Below are 16958 nucleotides of genomic sequence, written 5' to 3'. Positions count from 1 at the left end.
GATCTCACGGTTCATCAGTTTGAGCCCCACATCAGGCTCACTGCTGACAACACGGAGCCCACTTGGGATCCTTTGCTCTCTCTCTCTCTGCCCCTCCCCCCATTGTGCTCACTCGCTCTCTCTCAAAAAGTAAAATTAATAATAATAATAATAATAATAATAAGACCACGGAACTGCCAAAAGTCTCTGGGCCAAGGATCAGAAGTCCTGGCTTTTTACTCCTCCACTTTCTAAACCTGCAACTCTGGCCAAGTCACTACACCTCTCTGAGCTTCCGGGTTTTCCTAACTGTAGAACAGGGATAAGAGTTGCTCTGTCTTCTTCCGACCTGCTGAGGAAACTCAGTGAGATGATTAACGCATGGGACCCATTCTGGATACTCAGAAGGGCTGCCCCCAGTATAAGGAGGCACTATTCACCAGGACGGCTCCAGAAGGGTGAGCCAGCCCCCCGCTCCCCCACGGGCTGCAACCACCGCGGGCAGCAGTCGTGAAAAGCAGGCCAAAGGTGCAGGCAGGACAGGGCCCTGACCTACCAGAAAATAAACGCCTGGTCTATTCAACTTGAAGTGCCAGTATGTCGTTTGGCAAAGGCCAACAGCAAGGGCCTTCAGGGCAGAAGAAAGAAAGCGTATCAGTGGAACGAGAGGGTACACAGTGGCGCCTGGAAACCGGATCCGACCTGGCTTCCCTCCCTCTTCAAGGGCACGTTTGGAGCGCATTCCTCTGGAAGGTAAATACACGGATGCCGTCAGCCCACCTGTGCCCCCCACCGCCCCCAGCCCGTAGGCGCTCCCTGGGGGTATCAAAGCACACCCACTCCCGCTTGAATCAGAGCCACCGAGGGGCAAGTTTCCACCCCCATCCCCCACTCCCACAGCACTAAGGGACAAAGAGGGGACAGAGCACCCATGCTGGTCCCGCAATAACCAAGCTGACATTGCTGGTTCAGAAGCCCGGGGGTTCCTCTGCGGCCCCGCCCGCCCCACTCCATCCACGCCAATTCTGCAGCCGGGCTTCCAAAGTCTCTAGACGCAGCGTAAGCCATGCTTAGGCTTAAGGTGCCCCTTCTGAATGCTAAAAGGCCTGCGTGGGGCCCAGCAACTTAAGAAACGCGATGGCCCTAAACCACCGAGAATTGAGGCCGGCCGTGTAAATGGGGCTTAGAGAAGTCGAGCCAGCGCCCCCGCCCCCTCCCGAGGTGTTGGTGCGCAGGCGCAGGAAGCGTTCTTTGGCTGCGAGGGCGGAAAACTGTTCCAGCCTGTCTCACAGCCAGGAGCTGGCGCTGAGACAGGGAGGTGCTGTGCAGCATGAACAGGGGGGACTCGGGGAGGCTCCACGGTCTCCTTTCTCAGGAGCTGTGAAGCTGCAGGCAAAGGAGTCCAGGTGGGAGTCAAGTAAGGTAAATACCAGGAGCAATGGACTTGGTCCTCAAACCTCCCTGGGCGCCCTCCGGGTAGAGGCAGCCAGAAGGTGCGGCTCAACACGCATTCAGAAGGAAAGGGTCGACGAAAGGGGGGTGGGGGGAGGAAAGGGTCAATGAAAGTTGGGGGGCGGGGGGGGGCGGGCGTTGTCCAGTGAAGTCTCCTGAACAGAATCTCCACATGCACCTGCCTGGACTCTGATTCTCTTGGCAAATCCACAGCGTTGAGAGGCAAGTGGGTCGGCCAGTAAGACACAGTCCCTGCCCCAAGAGACTCCTGTGGACACACACGTGTGCCCACGCCTCTAGTCCAAGTTTGAACGTGTCCCCACCCTCCGCTCCACCTGACCTCCAACTGGAACCTTGCCACGGGCTCTTCCCCCCACTCCGCACTTGCTTCTTGGAACCTTCTTCCCTTTCCCGCCCACCCCTCGCTGACCTCTCCGGCTCTAGCTTTATCTGGGTTCAGGACTGTCCCCTCCACTTGTTTGGAAGGTCCAAGAGGCCGGGAGCTATCCCTCTTTTTAACAGTGAAGAGACTGAAGACGGGGAAACTCTCGTCCAAGTAGACACTAGTCGTCCTGGGTAGTCAAGACACAGCCCTGTTCACGGTTCACATGGTGATTCTTGTCATGGAAACTACACACCAGAGAAATTACATCCTCCTTCAACTAAACAATACCAAGTTTACCATTTTACAAAGAGCTGGTCAAAGTCATGTTAATAGACGACATAGCATTTCTTCAATAAGTTAGACTGTTGTTGCCAGGAGATACTAAAGCTCACTTGGGGTCACCTGGGTGGCTCAGTCAGTTAGGCATCCGACTCCTGATTTCAGCTCAGGCTATGATCCTTCGGTTCGTGGGATCAAGCCCCATGTTCAGCTCTGGACTGACAGCACAGAGCCTGCTTGGGATTCTCTCTCTCCCTCTCTTTCTCCACCCCTCCCCGACTTGTGCTCTCTGTCTCTCTCAAAAATAAGTAAATAAGCATTTTTTTTAAGCTGTGAAGAATTTGAAGATGGTGGCAACGGAGCATTAAACCAAGCAGGGGCCCCCTGGGTGCGGGGTCCTGTGCACATATTGCACACCTGTGAAGCTGGCCCCGCTGGCCACCCTCGTGGAGGGGCCTCAGGGAAAGACAGAGATCCCTGGCTAGGTCCTCCTGTTCCAGCCATCCCGTACAAGGTGCCTGACCCAGGAGGGAAGCCATCTTGGATTTCCAGCCCCAGTTGAGCCTCCTGAGGGGAGGTGTGAGTGCCCAAGGGACTCCAGGTAACACCAGCAGAAGGACCATTCTGCTGAGCCCAACCCAGATCGCACAACTGTGAGCAGACGCATATTGTTATTCAAGTAAAGCTCCCTAAAGCTCTCGTGGAGGATGGCATAGTCCCAAGGACCCCTCACTCGGGATGGTTTGTTACAGAGCCGTTGGTAACTGAAACAGGAGGAAAGAGAATTCACAGCTACAGGGCACCTGCTTTGTGTGGTGCCCACGCACCTGATCTGCACAACAACCTGGCTGTGATTCCTGTTCACAGGAGAGGCTCCTGCAGTTCCGTGGGTGAGGGATTGCCCCCCTCCCTATTCCACAGTCAGTACTGACTGAGAGGCAAAATTGGAATCTGAGTCTGACCGACTCCAAGACCCATATAATGTCCCTACAATGAAACAAAGAAAGATCCAGGGAAGGTACGTGGACCTTGGAGCCTGTTGGGTAGGGATCTGGTTCAGTGTTCCTTATGTCTCCTCGCAAATCCCAGAGCTGAAATGTCAGACGGGGAAGTGATCACCACGTGAAATACCCATGATGGGGCACCGTCAGCTCCCAGCTTTCTCATCTTCTGCCATAATTCCTATGCTCCTGGAAGGAGCCTACAATGAGATTGCTCTGGTTTTCTGATAGCGATAATACTAAGAAAATGGCAGTTGATTAGCTAGGGTTAGTCACCACTGATTTACATGGGTATTTTCTCCCACAAACCTCAGGCACCTGTGGCCAACTGGGAATGATCTGGGAATGTGTCCAGGCAATGATCTTGCACCCAGAAGGAGCAAGAATGAACTTCAACATTAGTTTAAGCCAGAGTTAATTAAGAAGCAGAAACAGCTGTCCCTAGGTGATGGCACCTAACAAAAAAAGACTTTCTATTTATGTTATTTGCGGTGTTGAATTTTCTTTACTGAGCCTTCTTGAGTGTCATCAAGGGGTGAGTGAGTGTGTCGGCAGGTGCCTGTCTGTCTGACTGTCTGCTTGTGGGTGGTGAACTCATCATGCTAGGTCAGCCATGAGATCAAGGTTGAATGCTAAGTCAGCCTTAAGCAAAATAGTGGCATTCCCTAGCACAGAAGAGGTGCTGGGCAGGCAAGCAGTGTGGACCGGTGTTAGCACAGATCAGGAATTAAAGATCCTGAGGTTTGGTGCCTAGTTCTGCCTCTCATCGTCAGTCATGGCAATGGGCTGAAGGTCTGTGTTCCTCCCCAAATTCATTTGTTGAACCCTGCCCTCCAGTGTGATGGTATTTGGAGGTGGGGCCTTGAAGAGGCCATTAGGTCGTCAGGATGGAACCCTCATGAATGAGATTAGTGTCCTTATAAAAGGAACCCCGGGGAGCTCTCACCCTCTCCATGTGAGGAGACACCAAGAAGTAGGCCATCTGCAACCCGGAAGACAGACCTCACCCCACACTGAATCTACCAGTACCTTGGTCTCAGACTTCCAGCTTCCAAACTGTGAGAATAAGTCTGTGGCCCTTGGGTATAGCAGCCCGGGGGGCCCGAGATGGTGATATTGGGCTAACTGATGAACTTTGTGAGCTCCCGTTTCTTACTTATCTGTAAAATGAGATGTATAAAGACTAAATGAGATGTAGCACGTTCAATAAGGTCCCAGGCCTCAGAAGAAGGCTTCATAAATGTCAGCTATTGTTTTCTCTGATGAGCGAAAGAAGAAAAACATCCGTTCTTTGACTCCCCTGCCATTTCCTCGTTGTCCTTTCTCTGAAAAGTATGTCATTTCCATCTTTTCTCCCCTCATCTGGTACCCATCCCTCTCTCTCTCTCTCTCTCTCTCTCTCTGTCGCCTCGTTCCTTCACCTTCTTCTCCTGAACTGGGGTTGAGGGTTGGGGAGGACTGCGGAGGACCAAGGACAGAGAGGCATTGGTGTCAGGGTGACGGTGCAGTTTACTGGGGCTATTTAGATTTTTCTGCCTCTGAGGTTGTCATTTTTCCAGGACTCCTAACATTAGGCAAAACTTCAGCAATCATCTGATGATGTCCAAAGCCCCTCATTTATGGGCAAGGAAACTAACCCATGGAGAGGAGCTTTAATGGCTTCCACACAGTGTTGGCTATACCTGGGCAAGAACCAAGGCCTCCTGGATTCCCACCCAAAAGAAAAGGGGAAGGCCAACCCCACGTTTCCACCTCAACCAGGATGTTCAAACTCCCCAAAGCATCTCACCTCCTTCCTTGCTCAGCTATGGTAATATCAAATCGTACCAAGATTTTGGCCATGAGGGACTCTCATCTATGGACCGAGATGCTCCTCTCCTGGGACACCAATAGAAATACTATTTTTTTTAATGTTTATTTATTTTTGAAAGAGAAACAGAGTGTGAGAGGGGGAGGGGCAGAGAGAGAGAGGGAGACACAGGATCCGAAGCAGGCTCCAGGCTCTGAGCTGTCAACGCAGAGCCTGAGGCAGGGCTCGAACCCATGAACCATAATATTGTGACCTGAGCCGAAGTCAGATGCTTCAGTGACTGAGCCACCCAGGTGCTCCCAAATCCCGTTTTTTAAATGTTTGTTTTTATTTATTTTGAGAGAGAGAGGGAGCACACGTATATATGAGCAGGGAGAGGGCCTGAGAGAGAGGGAGAGAAAAATCTCAAGCAGGATCCATAATGTCAGCACAGAGCCCAACACAAGCCTCACTTCCACAACTGTGAGATTATGACCTGAGCCCAAATCAAGAGTCAGGTGCTTAATCGAGTGAGCCACCCAGGTGCCCCTAGAAATACTATTAATAAATAATAACCATTGCCTTTTTTTTTTGAGACCTTACTATTTTCTAAGCAGTGTGTTAAGCACCAACTTACTTGATTTTTTTTTTCTTTTCTTTGTGTTAAAAATTTTACGTTTGCAGCCTAGGAATAAGTGTCCAACTTCTGAGCCAAAATGAGCAAAAACAAAAAAAAGGGTACAAATGTGTTTTCTAAATTTGTTTTTCCCCCCAAATTAGCTCTGTTATGTTGCATGAGCCACCTTTTCTGAGCCCCCTTTCTCTTCTGCTCCATGGGGAGGGAAATATCTGCAGGGTTCCCATAAAGTTTAAAAAAAGTACATTTGTCTGGGGCGCCTGGGTGGCTCAGTCAGTTGAGCCTCCGACTTCGGCTCGGGTCATGATCTCACGGTCTGTGGGTTCGAGCCCCGTGTCGGGCTCTGTGCTGACAGCTTGGAGTCTGGAGCCTGCTTCGGATTCTGTGTCTCCTTCTCTCTCTGACCCTCCCCCGTTCATGCTCTGTCTCTCTCTGTCTCAAAAATATATAAACATTTTTTTAAAAAGTCCATTTGTCTGACATCAAGTATTCAATAAACAAGAACTATTATCATTACTCCATTTAAAATTTCAGGATATAAAGAAGAGCAATATATTTAAAATATACTATCCTAATCACATCTTTCGGACTTTCCTTATGTTTTTCATTTTCCAGCCTGTCATCCAAACTCCCTGACAACCCCTGGCCAAATTGCAAAATAGGAATTTAATGGGGTAATACTGGGATTGCTCATTGAACTGCAAAACCCAGGCAGGCTTGGGGACCTAAGAGTTCTCCACTACTAATTCTCCTTCCAGACTCCACGTGATGGGAGCATGCCCCCTGCAAATGTGAGGGTCAGTCATAGACCTCTCCAGCAAAAAGGAAGACAAAATCTTTTCAACAGAAAACTCTAAGGGAAAGCCTCCGCTTGGATTAGATCATGTGTCCATCCTGGACCAATCACTGTGTTGAAAACCAAGGGTCACAGTGGCCCTTTCTGAGTTGATTTTCTACTTTCATGGGGAAAGAGGGAGAATGGAATTTGTTAGTAGAAGAAAGGTAATATCGGGGCACCTGGGTGGCTCAGTCAGTTAAGCGCCTGACTCTTGATTTTAGCTTAGGTCCTGATCTCACAGTTTGTGAGTTTGAACCCCGAATCAGGCTTCATGCTGACAGGGCAGAGCCTGCTTGGGATTCTCTCCCTCCTTCTCTGTCTACCCCTCCCTCACTCATGTGCATGCTCTCTCTCTCAAAATAAATAAACTTAAAAAAAAAAGAAGGGTAATAGCTATAACACATAATTGATTTAAGCAGCCTATGTAACGTATAGACTATAATAATTTTGCTGCTTGAATTTATAAGCATGGAGACCTCCTCTCCTTTGGAATTTTTTACTTGCCGGAGAAAAGAATTCATGTCCCTTGAATCACCTCTGTTCTGGGAGCTTAACAAGAGTAGGTACATTTCCATTAGCCACATTTTCCAAATGGGCAAGGAAAGGCTAAAGGAGTTAGAAGGCTCACTTTAGGTGGTTCAGCTACTAAGTGACACTGACTTGAAACCTTCATCTTGATTAAGATCAGCGGATCGATACAAACTGCAAAGAACAGTGCTTTCTAGAATTATACAAGGAAGCTACATAGGACAAAAACATATTAGATTTTGTGGGGACTACATCTGAGGGAGAAACGAAAAATCCAAATGGTCTCCTATTTCCCCGCTACAGCAGCACCTTTCTTCCCAGACCAACAGCCTGGGGTCTTCCTGACCTTTGGCTCTCCCTCAGGGAAGTTCATGACAACATTGTTTTGAGAAGCCAACACTGTATCCACCTGTCTCTACTTGCAAGAAAATAACTGGGTTTCCACTAAGTGAAATGGGTGTTGGCAGTGATTTATTATATACTCAGTCCTCCAGATGGCCCTTCACATGGAAATTATTTTTCCTGAAAACAGAAAAATATGGAATTTCCCCCCCGCTCATCAGGTTATAACAGGTCTGCAATCCATTCTGTCAAAACTGGAACCAAAACCTTTGACAGAGCTCCCTTAAGACAGGGAGAAACACCAGAAAACACATTCCATCTGGTAAATTATTGCTGGTGTTGCATTCCTGGGCATTCAGGCACGAGCTAACTTCTGTACAGCACAAAGCTGTGGAAGTGTCTAGACCGAATGGGGCAATATGAGATACGATCTACTTAGCTCTATCCTATCCTCAAATCGCAGGCTTCTGGGGGTGCTGGTGCAGCCTACACTCTCAGCTCACCCCCTTTTAGACAGACATGAAAGTATTCCATGATGCCCGAGAAAGTTCAGTCTTGAGAACAAAAGGTTGGATGGATGCATGGGGCCAATATTCCACAAGCGTGAAGAGGGGCGTTGGCCAAGGTCATTTTCAGGTGACGGCCGTTGCAGAGCAAAGTCAAATGTGGTTCCAAGTTTCCTGTCTTCTTCCTAAAGAGCAGGTGGGAAAACGTATCTGAAAGCTGCCTCCGTCTTGTGATGGAATGCCTGGGAACAGGAAAAGCATTCCGCAGGAAGCAGACAGCTACGGAAAGGATTTAAAGTTCAGCAGTTAGAACGCAGCGCACGAATTTCGGCTGGAGAATCTCTGCTATAAATACTATGTATGAAAAGCATGCACTTCCCCAGAAGCTCCCTGCCTCTGGAAGATAAGCAGGAGAGCCATCTGTCAGAGGTTTTGGGTGGGGGGGATGATCCAAGAATTTGGGGAACGGGGCTCCAATCAGAGCTCATAGACGCAAATGAGTTTTAGGGGTCAGGCGGTTAAATTGTCTGAAACGTTAAGGCATCAGGAGACGGATTGAACAGCAGATGATCGGACGGCCCTACCTAAAGGCACTCAAACTCAATATTATGTACAAAAAAAACCAAACCAAAACTTTGGCTTGGCCACATAAAACATCTCTGCAAGATTTGGAGGTGGATGGAGAGGACCGTTTGTCCCTCCTGGACTACAAGACGTTTAAGCTTTCTTTGAGCTCTTGGTTGTGTGATGCTCTATGTGGAAATAATGCATTTTGTCCACGGAGAGTCAAACATCTGGGTTAACCTTCACTAGGAGAAGGCGGGCTGCTTCCAAGTACAGAATGTGGCCTCCACCCTCTCGGAACTCAAAAATACCTTTACACTAGGTAAGCTCATGCAACGGCAATGACAGGGCCAGGGCAATGACAGGGCCAGGTAGAACTGCACAAAGGCCAGCAGCCACTCAGAGGAAACCAGGCTAACTTGGACGTAGATCCGGCCACAACGAGCCACAGAATGAGCAAGGTTTGATGTGGGTTTACAAGAATCAACATCACTGAGCTAAATGGAGAGCAGAGTTGTCGGGTGGTGAGAATAGTACCCAAAAAATGACCAAAAGAAGGGGGAGTGGTGGGTAGAGCGAGGTCCTTGGATCCTGGTGAGAGACCTCTGAACTCTTCCCCAGACCCTGAAACTGGCTTCCCATCACCCATTCTGCTTTGACCCCGAGTCCTGCTTCCCCCCGCCTGCCCCCTCTCCAACCTCTCCCTCGCTGGGGACTGAAGGCTTTCCCTGGGGCCCCAGTTCCCCTTGCTGGGCCCCACCGGCTGCAGTGGGAGCCTTACCGCCCTCCTCCCCTTGCTGCACCCCCTGCCCCAATCCCACCTCCAGAACAGGGCCGCCTGACGCTGAACCTCCGAGGCAAATGAATTCAATTTTCAAGTTGAGAGGGTAATTCTAAAAAACTTGATGATCGGAAGTGAGGCGGTAGAAAGCCTTTTCAGAATTTGAATTGATCTTTGAAACTCCTTGGTATTTGCAGCAGGCGCTTGGAGGTGTCCTAATTGCCGTCAGTTACTAACAGTGGCTAATCGCTCAGGAAGCGTAAAAATCTGTGCTGAGCTCGACACGTGCATCCCTCACTTGTCTCCTCACAGCCTCTAAGGTGGGATCCATCATTATCCTCCTCGTAGTGATGGGTAAACTCGGGCCCAAGGTCACGCCATCAAGGAGGGCACAGATTCAAATGCAAGGTGTCTGTCTCCAGAAACCGACTGGAGCCATTAAGCATCACACAACACTATTTCCTGCCGGTTTTCCATTCCTGTGGATGTGGAACACACACTCCACTGCCCAGGGGCCTCTGCTGGCCCAGCTCTAGATGCGAGCACCCCTCACTCCCCAAACAAAGCACCTGCTTTTCTAAGGTGTAAAATTCTCACCCCATTAGATCACCTGGGGCGCTTAAAAAGCAACCACCGCTGATGCCCCTGCCCCTAGGGATTCAGGTTTAATTGGTTTGGGTTTGAATCAGACACTGGTGTCCTAGAAGAATTCCCCCACCATGACCCCGGTGTGCAGGAAGGCTTGAGAAAGCCAGGCAATGAATAGTGGCTTGGAACTGTTTTCTGTGACCATGGGCCATTTATGGTACCCGTGTGAGCCTTAGTTTCCTGGCCTGTAAAATGGGAATGACAGAAGTGTGGCCTTTACGGGGCTGATGTGAGGATTAGGTCAGATGGAAGAATTGGTATGCAATGATGGTTAGGTCCCCGGTCCTACCCCTGAAAGTCTCATTGATCCATCATGGGACTGAAGTTTGTAGTTTCTCGTGCAAATAAATACACCATTGCTTGCAGAGACAATGCATTCTTCCCGCTTTTCACTCAGCCCTCCTGACGCCCCTGGGAAGAGGGGCCTGGGCAGGCATTCCTGGCATCTTGTGAGCTCTTTCACAGAGGTAAAGGCGCATGCCTTTCAGACTCAGGCAGCTCTCATACAGGTGTGCAGTCACTGGAGCGATTCTCTAAGGGTGCTGAAATCAGGAGTGAATTGGAAAGAAATGCACCGTGTAGGGCCCTCGGGTGAATTAAAAACAACAGCTTGTTTTCTGCGTTAAAATGGCCATTTCTGGAAAACACACACACACACACAACAGCTACTCCTGATAATAGGTGCTGGCCAAAGAGATCCAACTGTGTGCACACAGAGCGGGGGGGGGGGGGGGTCTCTTTGCTGCCCCGGGGCTACCCTTCAGCTTTGCACAGGCAGGCCCCTCACCGCTTCTGCACAGATAGCAGACAGAAGCCACCGCCCTCCCATCAGGAGCCAAGGGTTTCGGGGACACAGGGGCCAAGAGAGTAAAGGGGCCTGCAGACCACACCCCAGACCGGTTAGAGGCAGACAGGCAGCTGGTGGTTAAAAATTCCTGCCTTGCAGACAGCGCACACTCCGAGCCCCGCTCTGCTTCAGACTAGCCAGCCCGCCTCAATTCAGTCCTCTGAGCCAGCTTCCTCCTAGTAGAAAACGTGGATGAGATTATCCACCCTGTGAGGATGTGGTGAGGATGAAAAGAACAGTGGATGCAGAGGGCTCAGCACCGAGCCCCCACTCAGCAGTCCGGATCTGGCCGCTTTTGTTTGATTTGCCCTTCTTCCGCGCAAAGTAGGAGCCTCAAACAGCACCTCTCCTGTGCCCTGGAAAACCAGTTCAACTGAAGGTTCACCGTTCATTCCAATCTATTACCTCATCCGTCCTTTGGACCCATGGTCACGAGCACTGAGAATCAAGTTTGAAAAAGATACTGACAGGTGAGATAAAGAGTGTTAATGACAAAAAAAAAAACAAAAAAAAACAAAGGTGCAGGATTTGTTTCTGGTTCACTGTCAGGGAGCACAGGTTGATGGCTTGCAGAGTGGGGCACAGGTTGGTGACAAAGGACTGCTCTCATATCTCTGGCCTGTGATGGGCCCCAGTGAGGGCTATGTAGCCACCAAGCTCAGCCGACACAGCAGAAGAGAACGTTGTGCTTGAGCCTGGAAAGAAGGACTTTCTGGATTTATCTGGGGTGGTTACTGTCAATGTCTCAGAGGCCAAGCATGTGGCTCATTCGCTTTGGCATTTGCCTTGGAGAAGTCAAGAAAACAAAAGTTAGGCTTCACAAGACAGGCATATGACAGTGGTTTGGCCCATGACAGGCCCAAGTTTGAGTTCACAGAGGCCTTGGAAGCCTGGACTGGTCCCAGGTCAGCTTTGTTCCTTGGGTCTCAGGGAGCAAAGTCCATTAATCCAATTTTCAACAGGCAGATGGAGGACTCTCTCCCCACTCTTAGTCCCTGTGCTTTGGAATTTTTCTTTAAATGTATATTTATTTTTGGGGCGCCTGGGTGGCTTGGTCGGTTAAGCGTCCAACTTTGGCTCAGGTCATGATCTCACCGTCCGTGAGTTCAATCCCCGCGTCGGGCTCTGTGCTGACAGCTCAGAGCCTGGAGCCTGCTTCACATCCTGTGTCTCCCTCTCTCTCTGCCCCTCCCCTGTTCATGCTCTGTCTCTCTCTGTCTCAAAAATAAATAAATGTTAAAAAAAAATTAAAAAAAAAAAATGTATATTTATTTTTGAGAGAGAGAGAAAGAGCATGAACAGGGGAGGGGCACAGAGAGAGAGAGAGAGAGAGAGAGAGAGAGAGAATCCCAAGCAGGCTCCATGCTGACCACAGAGAGCCCTATGGAGGTCTGGAACCCACAAACCTTGAGATCATGACTTGAGTGGAAATTAGACACTTAACCCACTGAGCCACCCAGGGGCCCCGGGGGCTATGTTTTTCTTGTTAACCATACTAACTGGCTAATCTGCTCCATGAATCTCTCTAAACATGGGACACCAAAGCGTATGGTTCCCGGCTAACTTGTGTGCATTTTGGTTGAGCTTTCTCTGCACTCGGTCTGCCCTCACTCTGTCCAGTGTGGTGGGAATTATTTCTTGCCGTGTTTCCAAGGCATAGAAAAGTACTTGACACAGGGTAGATACTCAATATTTAAAAAAATGGTCTTGATGTTTATTATTTTTGAGAGACAGAGAGAGAGACAGAGGATGAGGGAGGGAGGGGAGAGAGAGGGACACACAGAATCTGAAGCAGGCTCCAGGCTCTGAGCTGTCAGCACAGAGCCCGATGCAGGGGCTCAGACTCAGAAGCCGCGAGATCATGACCTGAGCCAAAGTCAGACACTCAACCCACAGAGCCACCCAGGTGCCCCAGTACTCACTATTTTTTTTTAATGAACAAATAAAACTTTCTGAAAATTCACAGGGCTGGGTACACTCCAGAATCTTCATAGGGTGTGGGGTAGAACCTATATGTGTATTTTGAAAAGCCCTCTGGATCATTTTGTCAAGGACCCCTGGCTAAGAACCACTAAACTCAATGATCTCCGGGGTTCCTTCCCTATAGAGTTTCCAGGTTTAGCAAATAAAAACCAAGGCATCCAGTTCAATCTGAATTTCAGATTAACAATGAAGCTTTTCTGAATGTAAATATGTACCGTGCAATGTTTGGTTGTCGTACCTTGCATACAGATAACTAGGTAAGGCTGGTGCTTGGGCTCACGGTCAAGGCCGGAAAGTGGCACCTTGAAACTGGCCCACATTTCAGAATTAGACAGATAATCTTGGTCTGAGTCTCTGCCTTGGTTGTGTAATCTTAACAGGTGGCTGAACTTCTTTGGGCTTTGTAACTACGGTGTGCACCCTTAGGGTTGCTGAAGATATTAAGACGTAATATAGGCTTGATGGCTAGCATTTAGCAGGTGCCTGTATTTCTATAGTTGATATGTTTCTTTTTTTTTAATTTTTTTAATGTTTATTTTTGAGACAGAGAGAGACAGAACATGAGCAGGGGAGGGTCAGAGAGAGAGGGAGACACAGAATTGGAAGCAGGCTCCGGGCTCCGAGCTGTCAGCACAGAGCCCGACGCGGGGCTCGAATTCACGCACCGTGAGATCATGACCTGAGCTGAAGTCGGATGCTCAACCGACAGAGCCACCCAGGTGCCCCTATAGTTGATATGTTTAGTGGGTTGGAAGAAAAAACTCAGCATCAACGGATCTTTACTGCATACATTCTCAACTAGTAAATCAGCATTCTGACGTGACCAGGATTATAGTTCATAGTTCTAGGTAGACCTGAGCCCATTTACACTGAACGCTGACCTTCTGTCAAACAATACCTCTATGTCTGGGGGAACAAAACATACTTAAAACTAATAGATTATCTAGAATAAATAAAGGAAGGAAGGAAGGTCTTTCATTTCATTCATTATGAAATGTCATATGCTTCACTGACTTTTTCTAACGTCAAAAGTAAATATTTGTTTGGTTTCTTCCTTTCTTCCTTTCTTTTTTAAGATTTTACTTTTAAGTAATCTCTATACCCAATGTGGGGTTCGAACTCACGACCCCAAGATCAAGAGTCGTGTCCTCCTCTCACTGAGCCAGCCAGGTGCCCCTTGCTTAGGCTTCATAGGGAGGAATGGGCCCCTACTTGGGCAGTGAAAATTCTTCCATCCTGACCGAGTTCATCTCTCTTCTAAGTTAAAAGCATCTTCTGTTTCCAGAGTGTTTGTCGTTTCTAGAAATTTCTGATACATCTCCTCTGGTTGAAAAATAAACATATGTGATAACATGTGTAAAATGTTCATTAAGAAGAAACAACTCTCGGGGCCCCTGGGTGGCTCAGTCAGTGAAGTTTCTGACTTTGGCTCAGGTCATGATCTCATGGTTCATGGGTTTGAGCCCCGCGTGGGGCTCTGTGCTAACAGCTCAGAGCCTGGATCCTGCTTGGGATTCTGTGTCTCCCTCTCTCTCTGCCCCTCCCCTGCTTGCACTCTCTCTCCCTGTCAAAAATAAATAAACATTAAAAAAACTAAAGAAAAATTAAAAATAAAATAAACAGTAAAAAAAAAAAAAAAAAAAGAAGAAGAAGAAGAAGAAGAAACAACAGCTCTCAGGGTGCCTGCGTGGCTCATTTGGTTAAGTGGCTAACTCTTGATTCCGGCTCAGGTCACGATCTCATGGTTTGTGAGTTCGAGCCCCGCATCAGGCTTTGCACTGACATTGCATAGCCCATTTGGAATTCTCTGTCTCCCTCTCTCCCCGTGCCTCCCCTGCTCACAATCTCTCTCTCTTTCTCTGTCTCATTATGTACCAAAGACTGTTGTAAGTGCTAGGACACCTCAGTGAACAAAACAGACCCAGATATGGACGGTGGTGACTGCTATGGGAAGGGAGAGTCAGGGAGGGAAGACGGGGCTAAGTAAAAGTGGAGTGAGCATGTCAAGTAGCCCAGTATCAGCGGGCCTCCCTGGAGAGGTGACATTTGGGAAAAGGAGGTACTGGAAGGAGCCGTGCTGATCTGGGGGATGGCAAGAGGATCATCAAACAGAAAAGACCTAAGGCAGAAGCATGCTGGGAGTGTTTCAAGAGCAGCAGGGAGGCCAGTGTAGCGGGAGTGCGGGGAGGGGAGAGGGGAGGAAGAGAGATGCCCCAGGCACTGTTACTGTCTTCATCATGATGAAAGACTCCAGGAACCTAACTGTGAATTGGAGTCTTGGTTTATTCATTCTGTGCCTGCGGGGTCAACCTCAAGTCCCCACCCGCCTGGAGTGATGGCTCTTAGCTTGTAAAGCTGGGTTAGGATAGGGATTGATCCCACAAAACTGTCACTGGGGGAATCAGTACAGCTTAGTGAAGATGTGTGTGCCTGGATGACATATCTGAGCTCATGGGCTGGTTTCTGTCCTCGATAGATGTATGCCCTCGGGCAGGTTGCTGAACCTCTCTGTGCTTCAAGTTCCATCTCCGAAATGACTGAAATGAGGCCACGAAAAGTGCCTCCCTCCAACCTGTGAGGGTTGCAGGAGGAAGTCCATGTAAAACCTTAATACAGTGCTCATGGCACGTAGATGATACTAAGTGAATACTGTGATTGTGTCTTGAAAAGTATAGTCAGGGGCTTAGGTATTTTGAAATACGTATTTCAAGGTATACTCGAAATGTACGTTCAATAATCAAAACATGCTTTTGAGCAAAAATGTCTTCTTATTGTTATTAATAGTTGTGTAGCTAACTTCCGAGATTATCCCTCATGATCCTGTCTCAGTATTCGGACCTGTGTACGGTCCCCTCCTCCACCGTATCGTGGTTGGTCTATGTGACCATAGAATATGGCGGAAGTGATGATATGTCACTTTAAAGATTAGATTGTAAAAGGCCTTGCAGCTATGATCTTGGTCTTTCTCTCCCTCTCAATCATCAGTTGCTCTGGGGAAGCCAGCTGTCATGTCACAAACAACCCTATGGAGAGCCACTCCCTATGGAGAGGTGCTCCCTAAGGGCAGGTCTACATGACAAGGAACTGAGTCCTTTTGACAATGGCCACGTGAGTCAGAGCCATCTTGGAAGTGGACCCACCAGCTGTGGTCAAGGCTTCATTTGACAGCTGTCCTCGCAGACATTTTGACTGCAACTTCATGACAGACTCTGAGCCGGAACCATCCAGCTAAGCAGCTCCCAGCTTCCTGAGCCACAGAAACCGGGTGAGACGATAAATGTTTGTTGTCCCAAGCTTCTACGTTTTGGGATAATTTATTTATGCAGCAGTATATAACTAATACAATAGTTTATATATACTTTAAGTTAACTTTTGATTATAAAGGATTGACTGGGCCTAAACCCATTTCTACCATGTTTGATCGTTTTTTGTTTGTTTTTTTTTAATGTTTCTTTATTTATTTTTGAGAGAGAAGAGAGAGAGTGTGCATGAGCAGGAGAAAGACAGAGAGAGAGAATCCCAAGCAGTTCTGTGCTGTCATTGTGTTGCCTGACATGGGGGTCGAACTCACAAACTGAGATCATGAGCTGAGCGGAAATCAAGAGTTGGACACTTAACCAACTGAGCCACCCGGGCCCCTCAATCATGTTTGATCTTTAAAGATCACCATGGCTCTTTGGTAGTCTACAAACATTTATTTTTTTTACATAGTTGTTGCCAGTATACATCAATGTGTATGCACTGCTTGGTATTTTGATGTTCCTTCCTCCTTAGGATCATTGCATATGTCCCAAAAGACTACAATATTCTTAACATTTTTCCTGGCTCTATGGCATTCTTCACTAGTGCTGTGTCACATCATCTCAAATAATACCTATTATAAGACATTTGAGTTACTTCCAGTTTTCAAAATAACCAGCACCATAAAAATAGTGCCCGGGACATTGAGGAGGGCACTTGTTGGGATGAGCCCTGGGTGTTGCATGTAAGTGATGAATCACGGGAATCTACCCCCAAAGCCAAGAGCACACTGTGTTGTGCCCTGTATGTTAGCTAACCTAACAATCAATTACATATATTATTTAAAAAAATCGTGCCCATGACCTGAGCAGTGTCCTGAGAGTTCAATAGACTAGGTCCCTGTGCTTAGGTATGTGAAAGCCTGAAAGACCGACCACACAGAGGGGACAAGTCAGCCAAGGCACACAGACTACCACAGACAGCAAGCCCTTGCATTGATTAGGTAAGTGAAGTGCCCTTTAGGCTGACCTGAGACAGAAGGTGCAAAGGAATTGGGTTAGCTTCTTTGTTAGGATAATAATAATAGCTTTCTAGAGTTCTCTGTGTTTCCTGGAGAGAAACAGGAAGGACAGTAAACAAGAAAACCTTAGGGAAAAAA

Source organism: Panthera tigris, chromosome D4 (genome assembly GCF_018350195.1).
Source record: "Panthera tigris isolate Pti1 chromosome D4, P.tigris_Pti1_mat1.1, whole genome shotgun sequence".
NCBI lineage: Eukaryota > Metazoa > Chordata > Mammalia > Carnivora > Felidae > Panthera > Panthera tigris.
This window is presented reverse-complemented; position numbering follows the sequence as displayed.